This window comes from Bombina bombina, unplaced genomic scaffold (assembly GCF_027579735.1).
Source record: "Bombina bombina isolate aBomBom1 unplaced genomic scaffold, aBomBom1.pri scaffold_861, whole genome shotgun sequence".
NCBI lineage: Eukaryota > Metazoa > Chordata > Amphibia > Anura > Bombinatoridae > Bombina > Bombina bombina.
In genome coordinates this window covers 106,707-113,460 of record NW_026511084.1, presented here as the reverse complement: position 1 = coordinate 113,460, position 6,754 = coordinate 106,707, and positions in this window count along the sequence as shown.

Sequence of the window (6,754 nt, the reverse complement as noted above, 5' to 3'; positions counted from 1 at the left end):
TAATTTTTCTGTAAGATATCCAGTGGCGGCTGGTGACTTTTGAAGATGGGGAGCACTAGCCCCGCCCCTCAGATGGCTCCGCCCATTTTATTGTGTGTGTGTGTGTATGTATATATATATATATATATACACACACACACACACTCTGCCAGTTACCTTAACATATCCTTGTACAAGGTGAGGGCAGTGTGTTATGTGTATTACTGTGTGTTGTATGTACATAACTAACCTGTGTATATTGAAAGACAAGAGCACCACATACACCCTGCAGTTACTATATATATATATATATATATATATATATATATATATATATATATATATATACACACACACACTGGGTACAAGAGTCCTGTTACTGGCGGAGTATAAGGACATATATATATTTATTTAAATTTATAAAGTCCTTATACTGCCCCAGTGACAGGACTCTTGTACCTAGTATATATATATAAAAAAAAATAAAAAGTATGATAGAGATATATAGATATATATATATATCTATCTCACACACATTTCTCTCTCTCACACACACACACCTCTCACACACACACACACACACTTCTCTCTCTCACACACACACACTTCTCTCTCTCTCTCTCACACACACACTTCTCTCTCTCTCACACACACACACACACACACACACACACACAATTCTCTCTCTCAGTAAATATTATACAATCAAAGGTGGTTGTTTTTTTCTAATTTTGTTTACAGTACACTCATTCCAATTGCATTCTCTTCATTTCTTAGTTAAAATATAAAATTATACCAATTAATAATCTTGTATAAGTGGTATTTTTTCACTAATTCCTTAAAAACAAAATTACGCAATACTATGGCTTCCAGTGGGAACTCAAGTCTCAATCTGATTACTTTGGGGTTATAAATTATTATTATTTTATTGTGAAACTACTCCAAGCAGGAGACAATAGTACAATCCTTTAATAAATAAAATAATAATAATTTAACCCCAAATAATCAGATTAAGTTCCCACTGGAAGGCTCAGTATTGTGTAATTTTGTTTTTAAGGCATTAGTGACAAAAATACCATTTTAACAAGATTATTAATAAAATAATTTTAAATTCTCTGACCATATAGATCATCATACAAAAAATGTAAAGACAATAGACAAAGCTTTTTATTTTTTTTAATGAATAGATGCAATGAGAAATACACCCCTGCTGGGTGTAATGCACAATTAGCTCTTTAAAAATTTACCACACACCCAGCAGGTGGCGCTGCTGGACAAGATCTCAAATGCCGGTGTTCAAAAACAATTTATTAAGGCTGGCTCAGTTCTATATACAAGAACACACGCTTTGTGATTGATTTATTTTTTAAATGAAGGAAAAATGCCCGGGCGGGAAATGAGATGTGTACATTGCAGTCAGTCAGTTCTATATACAAGAACACACGCTTTGTGATTGATTCATTTTTTAAATGAAGGAGAAATGCCTGGGAAATGAAATGTGTACAAAGCGTGTGTTCTTGTATATAGAACTGACTGACTGCAATGTACACATCTCATTTCCCGCCCGGGCACTTTTCCTTCATTTAAAAAATAAATCAATCACAAAGCGTGTGTTCTTGTATATAGAACTGAGCCAGCCTTAATAAAATAGTGGTCTCAGCTCAGGTCTCCCCCAGTCCCCACTGCCTGTCAGTATGTGCCACAGTAACTGCTGCATGATGCATCACCAGACCGGTCCCCAATGTTACTTTTGAGAAATTGAGAGGCTCCTTACCTTACCTGGAAAAGTCTTCTTGATGAGAAGCAGCCCGGTCAGCATCAGGTCAGACAGTCACACGCCTGACTCACACAGTGCATAGTCATCATAAGTCAGCCTTATAGCCAGCAGCACGTCACAGCTCCCAGCCAGCTTCTAGTCCCCAGAGACAGCCTCAGGCAGCCAAGCAGAGCGTGCGGGCCACACCCCCCCTAGTGACGCTACTGCTTCCAGTCCACACACACAGCTCTTAGTGTGCTAGTGTCATGTGACAGCTGGCTCCCGCACACTAAGAGCTGTGCGAACAGGGAGGCTATGGGCTGGCCTGTAGGTGGCGCTGCAGTCAATGCAGTTTTAAAGTGGAAAGTGCTTTTGCCTATACTTCTATGTATCGCACGTGCAATACATAGAAGTATAGGCAAAACAGCCCTTTCCACTTTCAGGTTTCCGCCAGCCTAATATGCATGTTACACTGCACAGTCTCACAGAAGACAGCACACAGGAAAATACATAAATATAATATAAATTTTCATAATTTTTTTTTCTCATTTTTTTTTTCTTAAGTTCTGCTCATTTTTCCCCCCTCTCCTCTGCCCCCTGGGGGTTCACGTGCGACAGTGCACATATGGAGGAGCCTCCACTGAAGATATCTATACTTGAAAATTTGACTTATCCAAAAAAACTTACATGATTCAATAGCTTTTGAATTTTTGGACAGCTCCAAAATAAAATGTACAAAATCTGCATTTTTATACTGTATTGACATTGTATGCAATGCCTCACTACATTTATACACCATCTATTTATCCAAGCAGGTGTTCTATATGTGTGGTTAATTAACGTAACAATTGATTCATTTCTATATAGTAGAAAGAATAGTAATTTAGAATATCCCTTAAATCTCACTGCTATTAAAATAGCCATCTGCAAATTGCAGCAGATATTTCCTAGTTTTGTTTTGTTTGCAGTTACTAAAAGCTAAAATTATATAAGAGGAGAAACAATGAGGACACCTTTCAATGTCTTCGGTCAGCTGTCTTTTATTAACCTACCTATTATTCTAAATTGCATTTAAAAATGTTTGTGATAAAGATATAGTTTCCTTGATGCCTGATTTTGTTTTTGAGCTGTATCACTGCCTTACCATATAAATAAAGTTATTAAAAGCAAGTGACAAAAGGTCTTATTCTTCTACTATTTTTTTTACATGGATCAGACCAATAACTGTGTCCTGACTGATATCTATTATGGTTTAACCAGTCTTGATCACCAGCATCTGGGTATAATTAGATCCTGATAGAGAATATGCTACAGTGCAAATGTTGTTAATTCATAAAACCAGTGTCTCATCTGCAAATATGCATAGAAATCTGAATTAGGTAGTATAAGTAGTATAATTTCATTATTTACAATTTCTTGTTGGATTCAGCCTGAATCACTAAATCAGTTTCTTAGTACAAACTTCCAAGGAGATATCATCCAGTCTCACTTGTTCTAAAAATACCAGAGTAGGTGAGACTGAAGTACAACATATTGTATCTATCTGAACAGAGCTTCAAAGGATTTGGATAGTATAACCCAGAGGCCTCACAAAAGTTTATGTCCTACCATAACAACTTCATAGGATGTATACAGTCTATGTCCTTATCACAGGGTCATAATACAGTATTGTCCAGCATCAAAGGAAGCAGCTTATGACCTGAAGTCCTGACAAATGTAATTTCTTGGATAATGGTGACACCTACTGGCTACTTTTATGGGATGTATTAACTGTATATAAAGTTAGGATTTGATTGGTTAAGACAATCTTCAATGGGTAGCTAAATGGCTATAAATATGCTGTGTAAAGGACAGACAATAGAAAGGACAGACAGTAGAAAGGACAGTAAGAAAGGACAGAGAGTAAGAAAGGACAGACAATAGAAAGGACAGACAGTAAGAAAGGACAGACAATAAGAAAGGACAGACAGTAAGAAAGGACAGACAGTAAGAAAGGACAGACAGTAAGAAAGGACAGACAGTAAGAAAGGACAGACAGTAAGAAAGGACAGACAGTAAGAAAGGACAGACAGTAAGAAAGGACAGACAGTAGAAAGGACAGACAGTAGAAAGGACAGACAATAGAAAGGACAGACAATAGAAAGGACAGACAATAGAAAAAACAGACAATAGAAAGGACAGACAGTAGAAAGGACAGACAGTAGAAACGACAGTAAGAAAGGACAGAGAGTAAGAAAGGACAGACAGTAGAAAGGACAGACAGTAGAAAGGACAGAGAGTAAGAAAGGACAGACAGTAGAAAGGACAGACAGTAGAAAGGACAAACAGTAGAAAGGACAGACAGTAAGGAGGACAAATAACCCCAAGGTAACAGAGACCTCATCTTTCTTTGCATGCACACACCCACAGGCATTCTTTATACTGTCGATAGATTAGAAGAATAAAGCCTTGGATGTTAGACGCTTCTCTCACCGCTCATGTATAGTTCGGTCATTTAATAAATGCATAGTTTTTTTTTTTATAAGACTGGTGTAAGTATCATTCATTAAATAAGGTTAATAGTATATAAGAAAAATTCTGCCAGACTGTTGTCACTGACCCATTATTAGAAAAGGTTTTTTTTCACAGGTAGGTTACATTTTTGTTTTAGGTTTTCAAATGTTTCTATCCATGTAGTGTTTTTTTTCCCTTAACTTGGCTTATGTAAACCAAACCTTTTTCTGCCCAACCTTATAAAATAGTTTCCTTTAAGGAATATGAAAGCACTGTTTTTTTTTCTGTTATCCAATTAATCATTATTTTGGCTAGTCAAAGTCAAATATATATTTGGATAGACAGAAATGCAAGTCTGCCAAAATATCTTAACTGAGATAATTTATCCATTGTAGAAAGATGATAGGAGCGCCTAGGACTGTGAATAATCCTGCTGCTATACAGTTAAAGTGAAAGTAAAGTTAAACGCATATCTTGTTATCACTTCAATGTAGTCATAAAATAAAGTGAAGTTTCATTCATCATTTCTTTAAAATCCATGTCTGACATTTGTTATTTATATTTTTACGGTTCCGTAAACTAACCTCGTTCCTCCACCTGCATCGAAAAAAAAAATTCTGATATTTGTGACGATTTGATCCGTATCTAACGGATTGGTTCCCCCATTGGCGTCTAAGTCAAAATGATATCATCCCACTTGTTCTATCGCGCATGCGTTAAATCTTAAACTCGCTGTCAGTCAATTTGCGCGTGCACACAATCCTCATGCGCACTTGCAAACAAAATTCAATATCGATCCTCATCTTTCTACAAAGGATTTATTTTGTATATCGCTGTACTAAAGTAACAGTTATTATAAAGGAAACATTATTGTGATATATATTGCACATCGATAACTGCATTATTGAATGTATTATTCATTATTTCTAACATTTAATGTTTATAAGTTATTTTGCCAAGTATCGTTTCATTTAATATACTTATACATTTGCAATAAGATTTATAATCAATAATGGATTAAACATAATAAGAAGTTGCAGGATAATAATAAAGTTGTTAAATATAATGAATTAATTATTTGATTTTATTTCAATCTCTATCTATAAATTATAATTATTGATATAATTAGATAAATATAAATATTATTCACAACAAAATGCAATTAAATATTTTAAAAATCGTAACATTGATTTAATTTAAATAGTTATTCATAATATTGATTAATTGTCTTAATCTTTAAAGTATGTAAAAATATACATAAATGTCTCCTAAAACGAAGTATTCCATTTGCAATGTTTAATATATAAGATTTTTATTATTTTTCTAAATTATAAACATAGCTTTTAACGTTTATAATAAGCAATAAAGGTAGATAAAGCATAGTTCTTTACATAATTTATAAAGATAAGTTTGGATGCAAATGCTGATAAAAACATTTATAAAATAAAGTACATTGACTTTTAAAACGAAGTATCCCATTTGCACTTTTTAATATATTAGATTGCCATTATTTTCTTTATTGTAAGCATTGCTTTTAAAAGTTCTTATAAGCAATAGATATAAAAGCATACTTCTTTCCATAACTCCTAAAGATAAGTTTGCGATGCAAATGATGATAACAAAAGCATTTATAGAATAAAGTACATTCTCTCCTAAAACGAAGTATCCAATTTGCAATGTTTAATAAATTTGAATGACATTATTTTTCTGTATTCTAAGCATTGTTTTTAAAGTTTCTTAGAAGCAATAAATGTAGATAAAGCATATTTCTTTAACTAATTTTTAAAGCTAAGCTTGCAAAGCAAATGTTGAGAACAAAAACATTTATATAATAAAGTAGATTATCCCCTAAAACGAAGTATCCCATTTGCACTGTTTAATAGATTAGATTGACATTAATTTTCTTTATTATAAACATTGCTTTTCAAGTTTCATAGAACCAATAAATAGATATAAAGCATAGTTCTTTCCATAACTACTAAAGATAAGTTTGTGATGCAAATGCTGATAAACAAATGTTTTTTTAAAATAAAAACTGGCAATCTAATCGATTAAACATTGCTAATGGGATACTTAGTTTGAGGATACAATGTACTTTTTCTTTATTATAATCATTGCTTTTATAGTTTCTTAGAAGCAATAAATTGAGATAAAGCATATTTCTTTACATAACTAATAAATAGTGACAGGATAACAAAAACGGAGCTTATCTAAAAATATATGCACTCACTTGTGCCTACACAAATTGCTAAATATATTGAATGGCAATCCCTGTATTAGTGAATCAATTGTTAGTGACAGGACAACAAAAACGGATCTTATCTAAAAATATATGCATTCACTTGTGCCTACACAAATTGCTAAATATATTGAATGGTAAGCCCTGTATTAGTGAATCAATTGTTAGTGACAGGAGAACAAAAACGGAGCTTATCTAAAAATATATGCATTCACTTGTGCCTATACAAATTGCTAAATATATTGAATGGCAATCCCTGTATTAGTGAATCAATTGTTAGTGACAGG